At 40.5% G+C, this 21,238-nt stretch overlaps 1 protein-coding gene across 2 annotated transcripts in view; it reads right to left on the bottom strand.

Moving 5' to 3' along the window:
- Window positions 1-21,238, bottom strand: part of LOC139135079 (histamine H1 receptor-like) — a 154,809-nt gene that overhangs the window by 58,147 nt on the left and 75,424 nt on the right. Inside the window, exons 1-2 of one of the 2 annotated variants that reach the window (XM_070702308.1) lie at window positions 7,240-7,431; window positions 1,867-1,989 (exon numbers count right to left, since the gene is read on the bottom strand). The gene's annotated coding sequence lies outside the window, so the exon portion shown is untranslated. Of the gene's footprint in view, window positions 1-1,866; window positions 1,990-7,239; window positions 7,432-21,238 lie in introns of those variants that run through there. The other variant, XM_070702307.1, reaches the window with a different exon arrangement.

Here is a 21,238-nt window from a genome sequence, read left to right as displayed (position 1 = left end):
AAGGTGTCTTTCGGGTCCTTTTAGTATTTAACAAAACAAATGAGGAGGTCACTGAACTTGAGGTCGATGGCCAGACACAACTCCGGGGACAGTTCCTTGAGATGCAAGGCGAATTATGCTAGCTTAGGTAAAACATTAACGCATGAATAATTTTCAATTTGCACTTTGCGGAATTCAATTTAAAGGACCTCCAATTCGCAAGAATAATTCGATTTATCCTTCTTGCGACGTGTTTGTATGTCTCTGCAATTTGAAGCCTGCAAGTCAATACGTCAACCTCAACGGGACAGGAATCTTTCAGTGACGCACGTAAGACTTTTGAGCGAGTAATCCCTCTGTAATACAATTATGTATACTCGTGGCAGACAGGACAAATTACACAGACAACTAATAAGGTCAAAAAAGGTAATGTGCGTGTTTCCATTAACATGTCTGCGTGAAATATGGTAGGTCGGTCGGGAACCTTTTTTTCCATTGTTTATTTTTAATGGAGTGCGACTAATTAGAAGACTGGTAACAGCACAAGAAAAATTAATTCCAAATCGTTTCTGTTTTCAAAATATAAAGAAAAGTTTTAGTTGGGAGGCTTTTACATTGAAAGTCAGCTGAGAATAAACTACGAATTGATCTAAATCATCTCTCTTGTGTGATTGGTTTGTAAAGTTATTTCAAATTTTACTACTGGACCAGTACTTGCAGCGGCAATTTAGACGGACGATAGTGTTGTTTCACAGTGGGTCTCGATCCACTGTAATTGTTCAGGTATAGCAATAAAAACCAGTCAGCCGGTAGGAACTGATCGATGTGTGTGTGTCGTTTTCATGAGAGAGAGAAAAAACTAAATGGTTCAGAATATTCGACCATTGGTAAATAATGAGGTCTTTTTTCAACTTTAACTTTTTTGGGCAACTTCAAGAAATGCCAAGATAAAGGCAAGAGTACAGCTTGACTGTGACTCATCTGCTATACAATGTGACATTGTCATTGGGCGATATAGCAATGTTATACAATTGTCTAAATCTACAGTGTACCCTGCAGACAGAGTACTCCCCGGTGTGTGCTTTATTATGGCTCAGTATACAGTCCTTCGAACAGTGCCACTGCTGTGGCAAATTCAGAAACAGGTTCTCAAAACAATTACACAAGTGTGATGACATTCAGATCAATTTCATTCTCAGCTGACCTGCACTATTAAGAAGGGTATCGTCACGTTACCTCAGCTGTCACAGACATATTTTTCCATATTTGGTACATAGATAAGGAAAATGTGGATTATCTACAAGTGTCATACAACAATGCTTTACGCATTCTCTTGTAGTTTACCACGTGACTGCAGAGCTAGTAAAACGGCTGTATCAAACATCGTTCCATCCTTCGATGCTCTCAGAAGAAAACGGTCGTATGATTTCATCAGACTAGTGACAACTGTCTTCAGACGAAAATGGTGAGTACCGATGCAGTCGTCTTTTCAGAATATTACAAATCTTATAGAAAGTCGATATACGATAGGTAATTTGGAGTAACAGCTTGGTCCTTTTAAATTAACAGAGGATTGTGTCGTGGATTTTATCTGTTAGTTAATGCGAAAGTTAGTGGTTGGCTGAAAGTCCACCTCTGCGTCTACGCAGCCCATAGACGTGTATATATACACGTCAAACCAACATGTTGGTTTGGCGTGTATCTACACACGTCTATTTGCCGGGCTGCGCAGGTGCAGATCGGACTATTAGCCAACAAGTAACTGTGGTTAACATCCTTTTTACTTTGTTGTTCTGTTGTATGATGTGTGTTTTCATATGGTATGTACAGACGATTTCTGTATTAAATAAGAACTAAACAAATCAATAAAGAAGTGTTTCTACTTACTCAGATGTTAGAGTATCCTTCTAGTGTACTTAGGATCGCTTGCTAGTCTGTTGTATATACGGTAGAGAACATCCAACTTGTCTTAATTTCCTAGCAATTTCTCCTATGCACTCAATGATTATCCTAAAATAAATAAACATTTGGAAAGGTTATTATAATGATGATGATGATGATGATGATGATGATGATGGTGATGATGATGATGATGATGATGATGATGATGATTATCATCGTCGTCGTCGTTGTTGTTGTTGTTGTTGTTGTTGTTGTTGTTGTTGTTTTATCATCATTATTTTAATCCGTTGCTTCTGTTGTTGACCTGATTACGTCTTTTTTGTGAGTGATCAAAATGCACACCGAGGGCGCCACTGTTGTGACTGTGAGGTGCAGACGTTAGTGTATCTGTGCTTTTAACACACGTCATCAGCGTGTGTTTACGAAAAAGAACTGAGCAGAGGACAATACGAATCCAAAACGATCACGCGACGCTATTAACGTGGTAAACGTTTGAAAATATTATGCGCACTGCAATGAGATAACAGTGTGTAACAAAGATTATGTACATTAAAATAAAATGAACAGGGGATATATGAACACGCCTTTGTACAAACTTGCCTTTGAGACGCTGAACACCGAGGCGATGTTGTCCACAGAAAGACAAAGCAGCGAAAAATGATATATGATATGAGCGATGTAAACTTTGAATAAGGCAGCGAAAAGGCGTGTGTTTTACACCATATTTCTCCAAAGTATATTTTATTTTCTGGTCGTTTACTGTACTGATATCAACAGCAATGAATTTCAATATTGCGTGGGATTCGTAAATGACACCCTCTTAGGCAGTCTCCGCTTGCCTCATCATTTAATTACCGCAAGGTTAGGGGGCCCAAGCCTAAAAAGTAAATTTCAACTGTAAGCCTGCAGCTTTACCCCGTTTGACTCCCTAATCCCGCCAAAGACGATAGAAAATAGCGAAGTGATTACATTAGGTAAAATAGAGGACAATACAAGCAATGAGCAAGAAGTCATCAAAGGGGATTGAAAGTAATGAATGGAAACAGAGGATAAAACAAGAAATGAGCAAATTATTGAGGAATGATAGCATTGAATGGAAATTATGAATATCGATTGCGTTCTAATTACAAAGACTCATGTAAACTCTGAAAAGGACAAGGAGTGAACTTTCAGAAGCGAAAGGTGACCAATTGCCCCCTTCAAGGACTTCTGCTCATGATGTCCTTTTGAGAGATATCTTGAATTACCCTTCCACTGAGAAAATACCAACTTTACACATAGACCCTCGAGAGTTTTACTCGAGGGTCTATGCTTTACAGTATTCGCCATGGATGTCGTAACATCGCTTCCGAAGCCCTCGTTACGTCAATAATGGCTTTTCAGCATCGTAAATCAAGAACCTTCTACGGCATTTGCTTCGACGTGTTACTCATTGAGCAGTTTAACGGTGGGAGAGAATTGAGCAGTCTGGTTGCTCGCTATTCAGGAAATCTTTGCACAAGACTCTCTCTCTCTCTCTCTCTCTCTCTCTCTCTCTCTCTCTCTCTCTCTCTCTCTCTCTCTCTCTCTCTCTCTCTCTCTGCTCTCTCTCTCTCTCTTTCTCTCTCCCTCCCTTTCTCTCCTCTCTCTCTCTCTCTCTCCCTCCTGTCTCTCTCTCCTCCCCTCTCTCTCCTCTCCTCTCTCTCTCTCTCCTCCCTCTCCTCCCTCTCCCTCCCTCCTCTCCCCTCTCTCTCTCTCTCTCCCTCTCTCCCTCTCTCTCCTCTCTCCCTCCCTCTCTCTCTCTCTCTCTCTCTCTCTCTCTCTCCTCTCCTCTCCTCTCTCTCTCTCTCTCTCTCTCTCTCTCTCTCTCTCTCTCTCTCTCTCTCTCTCTCTCTCTCTCTCTCTCTCTCTCTCTCTCTCTCTCTCTCTCTCTCTCTCTCTCTCGGCGAAACATTCACAGTGATATAAAAACAGTGTAATTGAGAGGCTAAAACACGATCTAATGGTATTATTCCTTAATGTAGTTTCAGACAGATTACCCCCGCACCAAAAAGTTAACGAGTTAAGACTAATTTTCGACACAGGATCCTCGCAAAGGATTATGTGGAATACCGACAGGCATTTCAAGGCTGTCTGACTGAAAGAAAAGGAAAATTGTGAACCAGATAAAGAAGACTTAATTAGCTATTGAAAGAAAACTCAATGTGAAATCTTTGGTTTAAAAAACTCTGAACAATTATTTGGAGTGTTCATACTACCCAAAGGCTTAACAAACGTATTGTCGCTATTTTTGTGTTCGTTAAGTTTGTTTTGTTTGCGATAATTCCGCGTTAATCGAGTGATCTTTTCACACAAGGCTCAACAGGTGTTATGTTATTCCATTGTGTAGCAAGCATTCAAAAGAATTGCAGGGGCATTGTCATCGTTATTGTTTTATTGGGGAACAAAATCAACCCCTTCAGTTGTGTGTTGGAGTATACACCTCTTTCATCAAACGTGTTAAAGCGACGAAGTACCGTGTTTTGGTCACTATCGAAGTGTTAAATAACCATTAGGCCTATATATAAACCTGCCCCGAGCGTACACAGAAATACAACAATTACTCGATCTCCGTGCCATAAGATCACCTTCATTGGTGTTCATGATTAAAGCATCGGTGAGCAGTTTGAAAAAAACCTCAAATGAGATGCAAGTCTGTGTGCAATTCTTTGTTTCAAGCAAGCAAGCGAGAAAAAGATAGCAACATCAATGTTCCAAAGTCTGCACTGCGGGTCGCAAATGGCATGGCCAAAAGTGCAAAAGTTGCATAGTTGCAGTTTTCAGACAACTTGATTGTTGCCTCTAAGACTTGTTGTTGCTTGTCCTACCGACCCCTACGCCCCTGAAAGAAAACTCACTGCTGGGAATGTACACAGCTTTGCCAAAGTTCCGAAATTGAAACATGCCACATACTCTTACAGGAATGAGCATGGCTTTCTTCCTGTCTGTTGATTAGTTTTCGTTTTAACGGATATAACGTTAACTCGACCAGTGCCGGTCTCTAGCATTTACTCAAAATACACACGCTTGGTAAATGGCATTAGCCCAAGACTTCTTACGACGACAGTCTTTCTGGGACAAAAATTGTATACAGTACTCATGAAGTATGGAGAACAAAATCAAAGAAATTACTGACATATATAGGAAGACGCCATAACACGAAATGTGCGAAAGTACGAACAAAAAAAATGACGTTTGACGAATTATCAAGATTGTATGATAATTCAGGTAAATTGAGCCGGACAGTGCAAATGCGTCATACGCCGTCGTAGTATGAATCGGTGTGGTTCAATGTCGACAATGTATTGGTCAGTACATTCAAAAATAAAGCATTCAGTTCCATGTTAAGTTTACGGTCAAAATGACAATGCAGCCTCGATGGCCTGAAGATTATTGCCGCGGGTTGTAGTCATATCATTCACATATGTCAATAACCGACTTTGCCATAGAATTTGCTGTTATGTCTGCTGATTGAAAACGTGACGTTACCATAGGAAGAACAGTTTACAAAATGTCCGTGGTACCCAGGCCGAAAAGTGGGATACCATTGACTTTGAGTCATCACAGGTGTGTTTTCACGCTCGAATGCTCTCAAAACACAGTTGCATTTTCTATGGGGATATCCGAGAAAAAGTCATGTTATTTTCTTTACCATTTCTTACTACTATGCATGTGCATTAGAGTCGACATATAAAAGAGCGACGCCAGTCGACGATGTGTTAGTGTCGACATTGAAAGAAATGAGAAATTACGGAAAACGAACAGATATGGAAATTAAGGTTTCTTTATAGGCAACACAAAAAACGCTCAGCAGATGAACAGAAAGGTTTAAAGGGAGGTGGTCACCGGAACTGCGCCTGAGCAACTTTCTTGTTCACAATGTATTTCATGCCCAATTTCTAGATGCATTAGGTCAATAAAGCTGTGATTTAAATTTTACAGGGACACTATGACAAACCTGCCTTGACTTTCATCGATCGCCAACGTATCTTGGATACATTGGTCGTATTCGTCCCATACGACAATTTAGCCTAGGGGATATATTCCGACGACCCCCTTCCCACGCTCATCTGTCTTTTTATCGAAACATGGGACCTTCGTTCTGGGCATTACACGTTGACTACTTATGGAGTGCACTTCTCAAGCAGCACACCGAATAAGTTCAGGTAACGAGCACAATTAATGCTGGGGAGAAAATATTCAGCATTCTCTACCAGGAGATTTTGAGGGGTGGGCCAACCTCCCTTTTTAGCAATCTTGTCATACGTTAATAACCGAACAAAATATTTTCACAACAAAGGAATACGCATTGTTATGCCGCCCCTTTGACTTTTACAAGGCCGTGGAGAGCACTGGTATTTGTCAGTCGAGTTCTTGTGGCACCTCAACATGAACCAACATTTTAGATCCCCTTTTAGAGCCCCTGTTGGCACTCAAACTTTGAGAGGCCCCTCCCAATATAAAACATAGAGGACAGGCGTCGACTGGTCCCATAAGCTTCCACTATTGTGTACGTGTATCCATGGAGCTACATGGTGTATCTATCTATACATCTATCTATTATATCTATCTACAAAAGTTTATCTCTCTCTCAATTGCATGTATGATAAGCAAAGAAAACTAGTTTACGAAAGAAGTGTAGTCTGTCACATATGGTATGATATGATGACTTGAACAGTAAATAATTTACGCCCAACTCTCTTCTCTGGAATTTTCCCCATCCGAACACGCATTCGTTTTTCGTACGCCCCCTGAGTTCCTCATCTGCCCCCTGCCGTTTATTGTGCCCATTCCCGAGCTCAAAGTATGGCGACGATCCTTTGAGTTTTCTACTGAATTAACTTGAGCATTAAGACTGCGAGGGGAGTGTTATGTGCTACAGCTACATGTAATGTGCTGTCACTATAGTCTCAGTTTTAACAGGTATATATTCTTGTGAGGCGGATGGCCAGGCAGTCTTCCAATGTTTTGAACCCCTACTTCAGTGTGTGTGACAAATGAAAAGAGAACGCACTCGAAAGGAAAATGCTTTCGTCAGTCAAACTTTCTGTTTCATCTGAACTGTTGCTGCAAGGAAATGTTTGATTGATCTCAGAAAAAGTTCGTGTCTTGTAGAGGTGGCACTTGAGGGGTAATAAGGCATGTACATAGATTAGTAGTGAGACATTTTTGTAACTTTTACGTCATAGCAGCGACAGCGGGTAATTACGTTTGTTACGATATGATAGGACAATTTGTCACTATTGTGGATGAATTTAGCCAGCTCTCACAGCGGCAAGGTTAACGTTGATTCCGCCATAAATACTATGAACAGAATGAACTTGAACGTGCAAAACTCACCCTGAACACAGCGAAATATGAAACATATGTTTCCGTAGTGACAGCAGACAATCTGCACGCGTACGTTCATCGGTTACCGTCATCGGCGGGTGATATTTCCTTGGGAATGGAGCAATGTCTTTCAAACAAGCCGGTGAAATGATGGGTTGACGAACGGCTACACAGCATACGCACCTACTGGTTTGCCTTGCCTCGTCACGTGATCATAATTGCCGATGACACGTTTCATTTGCATGTAGCGGTGTCGCTGTTGTCGTCATTACAATCGTGTTCATTTGCATAAAAATGACGTAACTCAATGACGGAGCTCGGCAATCAAAGGAACAGGTCAGATGAAATTAATGAGGCGCAATATTTGAAAGTCTGCTAGACAAGATTATCGACGCCCACACTGCCATATTGTTTCCGATGAATTACACATGATCGATTGCCATTATCTGCTTCCTTTGAATAAAGTTGCCATCACTGCTTCGGATTCTACTAGGACTGTTATACCCCGATTCTTGTCCTAAACCAAATCCTCCGACCGCGGCCAAAACGGTTAGGTTTGAAATGTCCAGGTGCTGAGTGTCCCAGGGGGAGGTCCCCGGGGGTAAACGAGTTGATACCGTTCTTCGAGTTCCGGCACTCCGTCGCGATTTCAATAAGAGGTATGGGATTGACCGAGCAACTTTTGAAAAGAATAGCTCTCCACACCATTGGCAACCCTTTGGACACCACTGCAAGTTGAACCCCTATGAGTGCATTATGGGTAAAGTCATCGATAAACTTCAGACTTCATGCAAAGCATTAAGAACACAAAAATCAAGAACACATCTTATATTTAGTACAGAAGTGCATGCACACTGCATGCTACATGCTTTCATTAAAACAATATATGGTGAACGCCTTTGAGAGTATGTATGTATGTATGTATGTACACACACATATATATGTGTGTGTGTATATCTCTGTGTGTCTGTGTCTAGAGACACATAAATAATATTATGTGTGTGTTTATAGAAGATAGACAGATAAGACAAAATTACTTTCTATAAGCCGATAAAAGCCGACAAAACTACAAACTGCACTTAACGAACAAGACTCAAGTAAATGGTTATCATAGGGATTGAGAGAAAGTTCATTACCTGAGACAATCTCTATGTTTCGTGTGTTTCTGGTCGTCGCAGAAAACCCAACAAAGGGTTGTTGTTCATTAACTCGAAACCATGGACATCGCTGACTGAAACCCCGTGTCGGTTGCTATTAATCATGTATTCGAACACTGGCAGTCCCTCAAAATAAGCCTTTCTTCAGTCTCTTTGTTAACCGTTTAATGCAGGATTTCTAACACTCGGATGGTCAAATTCTTCGACCCCCCGCCACTCAGAGATCGATTGGAATAACCTTTCATGTGTTTTCTAGTGTTTGTATTCTGTATGTTAGTAGCCTTTATTCTGTTCCTCTTTTGAATCCATGTCGAAATGCCACAGTATTCAAATTGATTAATTCAGTCTTTGTCTTTGTGCTGTGTCTGATGTCTTCTGGAATAATTCAGCTTTCTATACTACTCCTTGTGTTTACAAGACTTGGTCTATTCCATTTTAGTTCATTGTACTTAGGGAGAAGAAGAAAAACGTAATAGTTTTCTCAGTATAAAGCAATGAATTATTACTCAAGTTAGAGCTATTACCCAACAGCGCTATTGTTATTGAGCACTGAAGACATATCGATGTCACTAAAGAAGCATTTCGATTCACACAATGCAATGATTCCCATCGTCTGGCAGAGGAGTGGTCAATACTGACGCCGTCGGATCTCGGCGGTTGAACCTTCGCAAAAGGCGAATCTCAGTGCGTGCTCGTGTATAGGGAGAGAAGGCATCCCCAGGGGATCAATTTGGTTGAATGATGCCTTCATCAAATCAAAGACAACCCTCGATATCTGAGAGCTCGGAGCTGTTACCGGACTGATAATTTGGCCGGCGCGGAGAGAGAGACGTAGAGCTTCAAGTGTTTGGTATTCTCCTTCACAAAACTGGGTAATTGGTGTTTAATGGCCGATTTACTCGTGATTCAGCCGATTTCTTGTTCAAATCCCTGATTTGAATTCGCAATCGCATTGAGTATTGGAGCAGAATCGATTATCAGGTAAATCGGCGCCGAAATGAAAAATACATAACATCGGTACCGATATTTACGATGAAAAACGTGGCAATAATTAGTTGGGACAGATATAAAATTTAGCTGTTCGATATTTTAACATCAGCCAGTATTTCGTTCTATCTTCACATGAACGGAGTTGGTAACGATTGTTCAAGAATTACAATGGAACATTGAACTGTTATAGGTAAGATAACATAACACTTGTCAGAGCTCTCTCCTTTCCTCTGTCTGTCTGTCTGTCTGTCTGTCTGTCTGTCTCTGTGTGTGTCTCTCTCTCTCTCTCTCTCTCTCTCTCTCTCTCTCTCTCTCTCTCTCTCTCTCTCTCTCTCTCTCTCTCTCTCTCTCTCTCTCTCTCTGATTTTACCCTCGGTGAAGTCGAAAGAAGAGTTCAGTCTGCAACTTTTCCCGAAAAACGAATAATAAACTTGAGATTAAGTTTCAACGACCGATTTTTCATTCCGTTAATCACTCGCGACTTACTTCTGCTTTTTCCCGTAATGGCTTACTGTCGCATTCAATTAAAAATGTCGGATATTGTAGATTCGTTGATACACTGAGGTTATGTGCATACGCGCAGGACCGCGTGTGAGTGTCACAAATGCGTGATGTTGCCATAGGTGATTGTGGTTAATTTCGCACGCACCATGCAATAAAGCATCAGTAAAGATTTGATTTCTCAATTATCATAATAAGTTTCGCGCCTGTCGGCAGCCATAATTTATCAGGTAAACATGGTATATCATCTCATATTTTATTACTGGTACAAAACTTGCAACTGGCACTACTCCATAGGGCTTTACATCTGTGGCATTGATAGCCATATTGACATAAGGGAGCCTTCAGTAATTACAGGGGGGTGGGCCGGGGGAATTTCGCAAACACCTGTACCGTAAAATGTGACCCTCCCCCCATCCTCCTGTCTAAAATGTGACCCTCCCCCTTGTCCGACATTCCAAAACTTGACCCTCCCCCCCCCCAACCACTGCCGTATTCTCCCCGGGAATAACTAAAACAGTATCAACTAATTTACATAACGATTGGTTCAATTGTTATGTTAGGGACAAATTACAGAGGGGAGGGCTGGTGTTTTTGGAGGGACAGTCGCAATTTATCACGCAAGAATTTTTGAAGAGATATGGTATTTCATACAGTTTAGGGAGGGTCACCATATTTTATGCAACTATAAGAAGGCAAGATGTAGCTGATTTAGTGCTTCATCCAAAAATATCAAATCATAATACATGGAGTCTATCAGGCAAATTATTGACAATTTACCCCACAAAACATGCTATATCTGTATTTTATATATGTTTGATAATGTATTTAAATGTACTTTGCTTGAATCGGGAAGTAAAATGAACATTTGTGTACAAGAAATTGATTTCTGAATTTCATCTAAAAAGTTGGTTCACTATCCATGGTGTTTATGATGAAATTATGAATAGTTTTTTCCAATACAAAAATAGGTAAATCTTTGCATTTGTGTACTCTTGATTATTGATATTAATTTTCTTGATAAGACTAGAGTGGTTACAAGTCTATGGTTGTGTAAGAAATTTGATTTTGGAATTTCACCAAAATGTCGATTCACTATGCATTGGGGTCTATGATGAAACTATGAATAATTTTTTTTCAGTACAAAATTAGATAAATCTGTGCATTTATGCAGGCTCGATTATTTAGATTATTGTTCTTGATTAGACTACAGTGGTTACAAGTCTATGGTTGTGCAAGAAATATGATTTCGGAATTTCACCAAAATGTCCATGCACTATGCATAGGGGTCTATGATGAAACTATGAATAATTTTTTTTCAGTACAAAATTAGATAAATCTGTGCATTATGTATGCTTGATTATTAAGATGATTGTTCTTGATTAGACTAGAGTGGTTACAAGTCTATGGTTGTGTAAGAAATTTGATTTTGGAATTTCACCAAAATGTCAATTCACAATGCATGGCGGTCTATAAGTGTGTGCGTATTTTGTTGGTGATTTCCTATTCAGGAAATATCACACGGACAATCAAAGTTTTGGCCATAATATCAGCTTCTGTCAAAAGTGACCCTCCCCCAAGATAGGTTTATAAAAAGTGACCCTCCCCCTTGAACTGTTTTCTAAAAAGTGACTCTCCCCCAATTCCCCCGGCCAACCCCCCTGTAATTACTGAAGGCTCCCTAAAGGGCCATGGCAATGGTGTGTTTGCCATGTCAAGGGGACAGCAAGTGAAGAGAGGCGTCAATTTTCTTAGTAACCCCTAGGCTATGAGCAAAGTCAATGTGGACCTGGTCAGTTGGTCAATTAGGGTTTCAGATACGGTAGACATACACGGCTCTCGAATCTGTTTCCGAAATCTTACGATCACTTACGAGAGAACCATTTGATTTTTGGGGGGGGGTATGGAGGAATGGGTATGGGAGCAATTTTTTTTTTCCTGTCACAGTGACAGCATTTTTTTTTCTACTGTCAGAGCTGCATCAATTTTTTTTTCAAATGGAGTAGCAATGCAAATTTTTTTTCTTTGTCATCAAGTTTGTGATGCGTTGTATATAAGGGAGCCGTCATTATTTACGGCCTGAAACTCAGAAATTTCAAGTGACACCACCCCCACCCCCACCCCCCGTCAACCATGATGAATTTGAGTAACTCCCCTCTCTAACTCTGAAATTTTGACTGATCCCCCACTTAGAAAAGTTAAATACAAATACATGTATTTGTAAAATTTACAAAATACAGCAATTTAACAGTAAAGACCTTTGAAATCCTGATGTACTCTGCTAGACTATCATCAGTTATCTCATGATGGTTCAAATGAACCCAAGTCACAATAAAATAAAGATATAAAAGCTCACGCAGTATCTAACCATATAGTATATTGTTTAATTTGGATGGGTATTATGACAAGGTTTTCACTAGGATATCTGACCGGGCAGAATTTGAAAGTACAGGGGGAGAACACGTGAGAGGCTTAGGGGGAAAGTGTCACAGGGGCTTTCCCCTATCTTGCATGGAAAGTTTAAGATATTGATGTGTGCAATGGTGCAGTCTGGTGCGATCTGAGAGGTGTTTTTTAATTTTTTTTTTACTAAGTGAAACTGTTAGAACACCCCAAGGGGGAGAGCACGAGAGGGGGTTTCCCCCTCTCGTATTGGAAATTTTGGGAAATTGATGTGTTTAATGGTGCAATCTGAGAGGAGTTTCAGGTTATTTTGCATTTGGTAAAACTGTTTGAAAATGACATTGAACACTGCAATATTTTTTTACATTTTATGCATGATCAGTGTTTGTATCACAATATTCAACAACCAAACAATGACAATACAATTTGTGAAAAACAGTTCTGTTTGCCTGAGACAGAAGATAAATAAATATACAGGAACGGAAAATTTGTGACCTTCTTGTGTCATTTCTCCAGCTGCCAGCTTCTAATGAAAAGCATGAATATGGTATGTTTAACTGTCAAAATGGTCATTGTACTGAGGTAAATGAAAACATGTCTCTGTGATAATAAAGGATGAATTCACAACAGTTCAGTTTTGTCCTAGATCCTGTGAAAATTTTGAGAAATTGATGTGTGCCACGGTGCAGTGTAGTGCAATCCGATAGGTATTTTAAATTTGTCTTTTACCAGTAACACTGTTAGAAGAGCCAGGGGGGGAGAGCACGAGAGGGGGTACCCCCCTCTCGCATTGAAAATTTTGAGAAATGGATGTGTGCAATGGTGCAATCTGAGATGTGTTTCAATTTATTTCGCCAAAATATATTGAGTAACCCTTCCCCCTTCTTCCTCTCCCATTTTGAGTAACGCCCCCTTAAGTTTTCAATTTTTTTAGTGACCCTCTCCCTTGTATTTCCTTACATTTGTTGTTCCTCAATTTTTCATTGTCAACTTGTACATCTTTCTAATATATTTATATTGAGAGAATACTATATTGATTTTAACACTAGTTTATTGACTCCTGTCTTGTTTAAAATTTTCACAATTTACAGAAGTCAAAAAGTCCCCTTTAGATAGTGCCTATGCCATTGAGATATTGCAACAGAAATCCTGAAATATGATTTCTTGGGTCAGGAAAGGGAAGGAAAACATTGAGTGCACTGAGGTGTAAGTAGACCTATGTAGTGCATGCTTATATCATAAGTGCTGGGAAAAAAACATAAGAATTGCTTGTGGTAAAAACATTTGCGCCGCCTATGGCGGCGCGCCGGCAAAGAATACATGAGAATAGGGTTTCCAAATTTTGCTAATTTCTGGTGCATTGTGACAATTTTTTTTTTTCACTTCTGTCTGTTATGACAATTTTTTTTTTCTCAGGCCATGGCAGGATCAATTTTTTTTTTCTTCTATCTCACCTGGCGACAAATTTTTTTTCTCAAAATCCTCCATACCCCCCCCCCCAGAAATCAAATGGTTCTCCCTTACGACAGAGATCAAGATAGCTTTCCTGGCTGGAGTGAAATGGTCCTCATTATTGTTTTGGATGTTTGATGTTGAGAATGTTTGGCGCGGATTATCGATTTGTTTCGGGGTGGGATGGGGGAGTAACTGTGTCTTGGTAGGGGAGGGGACTGTGTGAATGTACTGTCAGACCACAGTCGTTTGGTGGGCTATTCAGCTCTGGGACTATTCGCCCCATAGACGAGTGTACAGAAGCGAGAAACACCTCAAGTCTGGAAACAGCATGGCTATGAAAACCACGCCATGTCACATTCCGTGTCCGATTTCACTGTGAAAATTAGCAAGTTCATCTATCATGTAACCGTCGATCGTTCCCTATCATTCTCAAAATTCATACCTGGTACTTAATTTGCTCACAAACGCTCGTTTCGTGTGATTTTCGGCGAATTCGACGGACACATCGTCAAAACATAAGCATGAGCAACATTCCGGTCACCTATTGGGTACCTCCACTTTACTGATGTTGGCGCCGCCTATCCATGAGGGATGACTGGAATGTTGCTCACGTTTATGTTTTGGCGAGGTGTCTCTCGAACTCGGCCGAAAGTCACACGAATGTAAGCAGATGAAGTATCAGGTATGAATTTTCGTGTGATTTTCGGCCGAGTTCAGGAGACACCTCGCCAAAACATAAGGCATGAACAACCTTCCAGTCACCCTTCATGGGTACGCGGCACTAACGTCAGTAAAGTGAGGTGCCCAACGTCCACTGTGAGGTGACCGGAATGTTGCTCACGCTTATGTTTTAGCGATGTGTCCGTCGAATTCGGCCGAAAATCACACGAAACGAGCGTTTGTGAAGCAAATTAAGTACCAGGTATGAATTTTGAGAATGATAGGGAACGGTCGACGGTTACATGATAGATGAACTTGCTAATTTTCACAGTGAAATCGGACACGGAATGTGACATGGCGTGGTTTTTATAGCCATTCTGTTTCCAGACTTGAGGTGTTTCTCGCTTCTGTACACTCGTTTATGGGGCGAATAGTCCCAGAGCTGAATAGCCCACCAAACGACTGTGGTCAGACCTAGTGGCCCTGAGCGTAGAGTCGCCGGGATCGTGCGTTCTGCCCAAAGGCTTTAGATGTTGGCTAAACGGTATGATTTTGCACACCGAAGTTTGGGTTGCTCATTCATTGAGAAAAAAACACGTGCCAAGACCTATCCAAAGTGCAGTCCAAGTAGTGCAAAAAGAAAATGACAAATGAATGACCAATGACAAGTTAATGTACACTGACCAGTTCATTATCAATGACAAGTTCATGGCAAAAGATGACGGTTAAAGTTGTTTTTTTTAGGCAGGAATAGTACTCCGACACCAAGCCGTGCAAATCGAAAGCAGTGGACTAGCGGACACAGATCCTGATGAAGTCAATGTACTGACAGCGTATAACACAGTTATCTCTTGTGGAGTGAAAAGTCTGCAAAATGTTATCGTGTCGTGCGGTGTCGGCGGCGAATAAATAGACACTTGCAAAAAGCCAGTGTCGAGATGGGTAAGCGAGATGTGCCTAGCTGAGTCCCCTAGAAGCTTTCCTCTCTCCAGAAGTGGATTTCGTTGGAGATGGCAATTAACCATTGCTTTTATTGATTTGCGGTGGCGCGAGGAAGGCAACGCTACGGCTGATCTGGGGGAGAAGAAAACGCTACCCTGTATAGGAAGACTTTTATAATTAGAAGTGTAATTTGGCAGACGATATTCCTTGGCGTCATTCTATCCACACCCAATTTAGTCATTACAAGTACGCTGACATCAATGACTGACGTAACAGTGAACTCATGGGACGAGAATTTCCTTGATTGTCATTAGGTTCTTACATCATGTACATAGCAAGCCAGGGTGATAACGGTTTTAGTTGTGATGATGTACTTCAACGCTACACTTCCAGCTGATAAATATAGATAAAGTTTTAGTAATATTACGCCAGAAAAATGGTTTCGGGAACTAAACCTATTCGATTACAGAGGCCAACTCTTTTTCCACTTTCTTCCCCGTTTCAAAAATAAAGCTAGAATTTACCAGTTTCCTGTCTTCTTTTAAACAGTCCTAGACCGAGCCATACGGAAAACGCACATACTTCTCACTTGGATTTATTGTGAACTAGAGAGAGCACGTGCAGTTCAAGAAATCAGTAAATATGGCGTTCATGATCAATGATGCAACCCCATAGAAGGTGAATATGCGAGTTCTGCGTTTTCACCTGATCCCTGTCGTCTTGAATTCGGTCAAGCTATAAAAGACGAGCTGCTGTATAGGAAGAAAAGACCTATCCGACGATTTCTGCTTTCTTGGAAATAGCAAATGTTGTCAGAGGAATGCATGACTCGCTTACATTGTACGCCTGTTCATTTACGAAGGCACGGAGTGTACAATATGTCAACGAGAAAGCAATACGGCTTCATGCAAAACGCCACTCTCGTACTTACACAGTTGGCTCCCTAGTATATATGCAATTCGAATATGAAGTCAATGAAATGTTCATCGTTTCGCGCGGACTTTTTCGTCTGTTTCCTTTACGGAAGTATGCTACTCTAAAACAAGTCATCGTTGATGACACAGTCCCCACTTGTTAATGGGTATTTGATTACTGGTCCTCAGAGAGGATACAGGCCTCTTCATTAGGTCGGTGATAAAAATACTTTGAATGAATTGGCTTGATACATGTCTGATTATGTCTGAGTTATGGTTCAGGACATGAAAAAATCGTAACAAAATGGTCGCACAGTGGCCATATTGGATCGCATCACAAAACAAATTGATGTGCATACATGTAGCTATGACATTGGTCGATGTCCTTATACCAACTTTGAATAAAATTGGTCGAAACATGCGGATATGCCTGAGAAATGGCTCTGTACATGAAAAAATCGTAATAAAATGGCCGCCTGGCGGCCATATTGGATCGTATCACAAAACAGATTGACGTGCATATGTATGACATAGGTCAATGTCCTTGTACCAACTTTGAATAAAATCAGTTGAAACATGCCTGAGTTATGGCTCTGTACATGAAAAAATCGTAATAAAATGGCCGCCTGGCGGCCATATTGGATCGTATCACAAAACAGATTGACGTGCATATGTATGACATAGGTCAATGTCCTTGTACCAACTTTGAATAAAATCGGTTGAGATATGCCTGAGTTATGGCTCTGTACATGAAAAAATCATAATAAATGGCCGCACAGCGGCCATTTTGGATCGTATCACAAAACAAATTGCCGTGCACAGCCATGACATTTGTCAATAAGCTTGTACCAACTTTGAATAAAATCGGTTGAAACATGCCTGAGTAATGGCTCTGTACATGAAAAAATCGTAATAAAATGGCCGCCTGGCGGCCATATTGGATCGTATCACAAAACAAATTGCCGTGCATATCTATGACATTGGTCAATGTCCTTGTACCAACTCTGAATAAAATCTGTTGAAACATGCCTGAGTAATGGCTCTGTACATGAAAAAATCGTAATAAAATGGCCGCCTGGCGGCCATATTGGATCATATCACAAAACAAATTGACGTGCATCTGTATGACATATGAAGTAATCCTTGTACCAAGTTTGAATGAAATCGCTCCAGGCATCTCAGAGATATCTGCGTGAACGGACGGACGCACGCACGGACGCACGCACGCACGCACGGACATGACCAAACCTATAAGTCCCCCCGGACGGTGTCCGTGGGGACTAATGAAAGACTCAAACCTTTGCTCAAAATTTCCTCAATGAAACTTTCAACTACTTTCTTTCAAAATCACGAATAAAATCGGTGTCTAGACAAACAAAATACCCAAGATTTACCGATATTTGAAATTCAAAATGGCCGCCATCCCTGTATTAACTCTGTGGAGAAAATACAATTTTCTATTTTCAAAAAACTAAGACGGTAAAAAGTTTTAACAGCAAGAGCTTCACTAGATGTGAACTGAAGGTGCTCACGTGTTTTACAACAGGTTCATTAATAGTAGTTCGCTTCACAGAATGTTGGATATCCAGTAAACAGATTAGAAAATTTTAGCATTTACTAACAGAATAAATTGACCTACTAATGCGACCCCTAAATGGAAGAAATTACTTAGAGTTTGACAAAATTACAAACTTAGTTATCAAGCATTGAAATTGACTGCTGATGACTCGACATGTATTGACATTTATCAGACACTACTGGACGCATGAAATAATACAGTATGACATGAATTACTGCATACTTTTTGACTGTTATGAAATTGTGTTAAACAATTGAACCTTTGACTTGTCTCATTTTAAAGTGAAAAACAACGAGCAAGGAGATGTTACGCAACATTTGCACACCTCAGGATAACCACTAAGCAAAACACAAGAACAAAGACAGACATTCTGACAGCAGTTCAATTGAGCAAACGACGCGGAATAGAAGACAGAATTCTGATAAGACTAGACGTGTATACGGTCTACTGCCAGAGTAACTATCTCTGACGAGGATTTATTGTATTATGTTTTTCAATATTCCTGTCAATAAACCCAATTCATACCAATATAATCGACACCCGTGTGAGGCGTGTAATAAGAACAATCAGATATCTGTTATAACATTATATGTAGCAGGTTTCATCAACTTTCGCACAGTACTCTCAGAGTTAAATCACTAATTGCAAAACTTTATTGAATATGTAAATGAGCTAATTATTAACTTGACACGCCAAATGCTTCTCAGTACAATTAAATATTTATCAGATCAATATCTGTTGCAAGTTTCATCAAATGTAATTCTGTAATTTTTAGTAATATCACAAATTACAAAGTTCATTAAGTATGCAAATGAACCCTTAATTAACTCCACTCAACTAAATACTTTATACCGCAATTGGATATCTGTAATCTGTCATATCAGTATCTGCAGCAGATTTCATCACATTTGGTGCAGTTATTTCGGAGTTATATGACTAATTACAAAACTGAATAAAATATGCAAATGAGCTATTAATTAACTTGACACTGCCAAATACTTGTCAGTACTATTAGATATTTATCAGATCAATATATGTACCAGATTACCCTGACTTGGGTGCCGTAATTTCAGAGTTATAACCTAATTACAAAGTTCATTAAATATGCAAATTAACCCTTAATTAACTTGACACTACTAATTGCGTTACACCACAGTTAGAGGTCAGTTAGATCAGTACTGCAGCAGAATTAATCAAATTTGGTGCAGTTATATGGGAGTTATATGACTAAATATAAAACATCATAAAATATGCAAATGACCTATTTATTAACTTGAAACTGCCCAATACTTCTAAGTATAATTACCTATGTACCAAATTTGACTTGAATCCGTTCAGGCGTTTTTGAGCTAACGTGTAAACAGACAGAGAGGACAGACAGACAGACAGACACACACACACACACACACACACGGACAGACAGACAGACAGACATCGCTAAGACATTGGCCCACGTGTTTACACGTCAGTTTAAAATGAGCCCCTCACAAGTGGAAGACCAGAAAAGAATGGGGGAGTAACCGTGTCTTGGTGGGGGGGGGGGGGGAGACAGTGCGAGTGTACTGTCTGACCTAGTGGACGCCGGGATCTTGGGATCTTGTGTTCTGCCGAATGGCTACTGAATGACGTTGGCTAAAAGGTATGATTTTGCAAACCGAAGTTTGGGTAGCTCATTCATTGAGAAAAAACACGTACCAAGATTACTATCCAAAGTGCAGCCGAAGAAAAAAGAAAATGACAAATCAGTGACCAATGACAAGTTAATAAACGCTGACCAGTTAACGATCAATGACAAGTTCATGGCAAAAGATGACGGTTAAAGTTTGTTTTGTTTTTCAGGCAAGAATACTACCCCAACACCTAGCTCTGCATCGCAGGGCTGTGTAGTACCGGCGTTATACTGCCTCCCACCACAGTCCGTATAACGCCGGTAACACACAGCCCTGCCATGCAGAGCTAACCGAGCTGTGCAAAGAGGAAGCTGAGATAGACCGTGATGAAGTCAATGTACTTACAGCGTATAGGCGCTAACACAGTTATCTCTAGTGGAGTGAAAAGTCTGCAAAATGTTATCGTGTCGTGCGGTGTCGGCGGCGAATAAATAGACACTTGCAAAAAAAGCCAGTGTCGAGATGGGTCAGCGAGATGTGCCTAGCTGAGTCTCCTAGAAGCTTTCCTCTCTCCAGAAGTGGATTTCGTTGGAGATGGCAATTAACCATTGCTTTTATTGATTTGCGGTGGCGCGAGGAAGGCAACGCTACGGCTGATCTGGGGGAGAAGAAAACGCTACCCTGTATAGGAAGACTTTTATAATTAGAAGTGTAATTTGGCAGACGATATTCCTTGGCGTCATTCTATCCACACCCAATTTAGTCATTACAAGTACGCTGACATCAATGACTGACGTAACAGTGAACTCATGGGACGAGAATTTCCTTGATTGTCGTGGTAGGTTCTTACATTGCAAGGCAGGGTGATAACGGCGCTCAGCAAGCCTCGCTCAATATCAGACATTCAAGCGCATCGATCGTCGCCGTAAAGCCTCGCTTTGGCAAACGGTGACGGCAGAGCGGATTTTATGAGCGGTTTACGAGACATTTTTACTGTACTATCACAACATATGGTGTCTAATCCGCCTTCTCATCACATATACAAATATTGGTGGTGGGGCCGACGACCATTCTAAAACTGCTGCGTGTTTTGGTGGGCTAATAGGCTTGGGCTGTCATGTTTACGAGAAGGGGTGTACCTTGAGGCCGATTTAAAAAAAAATACCGAATAATTTCGTGATTAGGCGAAACAAAATCACCACTTTTATTCAGACGATATGATTTTGGCGCCCAAAACACACATTTATGATCTACTTCAACGCTACGCTTCCTACTGATAAATATAGATAAAGTAATATTACGCCAGAAAAATGGTTTCCGGTAACTAAACCTATTCTAACGGGGGCCAACTCTTTTTTATACTTTTTCCCCCGTTTCAAAACTAAAGCTAAAATTTACCAGTTTCCTGTCTTCTTTTTAAACAGTCCTAGACCGAGCCATACGGAAAACGCACATACTTTTCACTTGGGTATAGTTGTGAACTAGAGTGAGCACGTGCAGTTCAAGAAATCAGTAAATATGGCGTTCATGATCAATGATGCAACCCTCATAGAAGGTGAACATGCGAGTTCTGCGTTTTCACCTGATCCCTGTCGTCTTGAATTCGGTCAAGCTATAAAAGACGAACTGCTATATAGGTAGAAAAGACCCACATATAGGGAAAAAGTGCGTGACTAGAGCGAGAAACTGACGCTTTCTCGCAATCGGTGAGAATCTTTTCTTATTCTCACCGTTGTCGGTGAGAAAATTTTAATAACCACTGGAGATTGGTGAGAAATGCATTCCTGGCGAGAATCA

The sequence above is a fragment of the Ptychodera flava genome, chromosome 6 (genome assembly GCF_041260155.1).
Source record: "Ptychodera flava strain L36383 chromosome 6, AS_Pfla_20210202, whole genome shotgun sequence".
Taxonomy (NCBI): Eukaryota; Metazoa; Hemichordata; class Enteropneusta; family Ptychoderidae; genus Ptychodera; species Ptychodera flava.
Note: the sequence above shows the minus strand (reverse complement) of the source record. Positions and strands in the feature narration are given on the sequence as shown.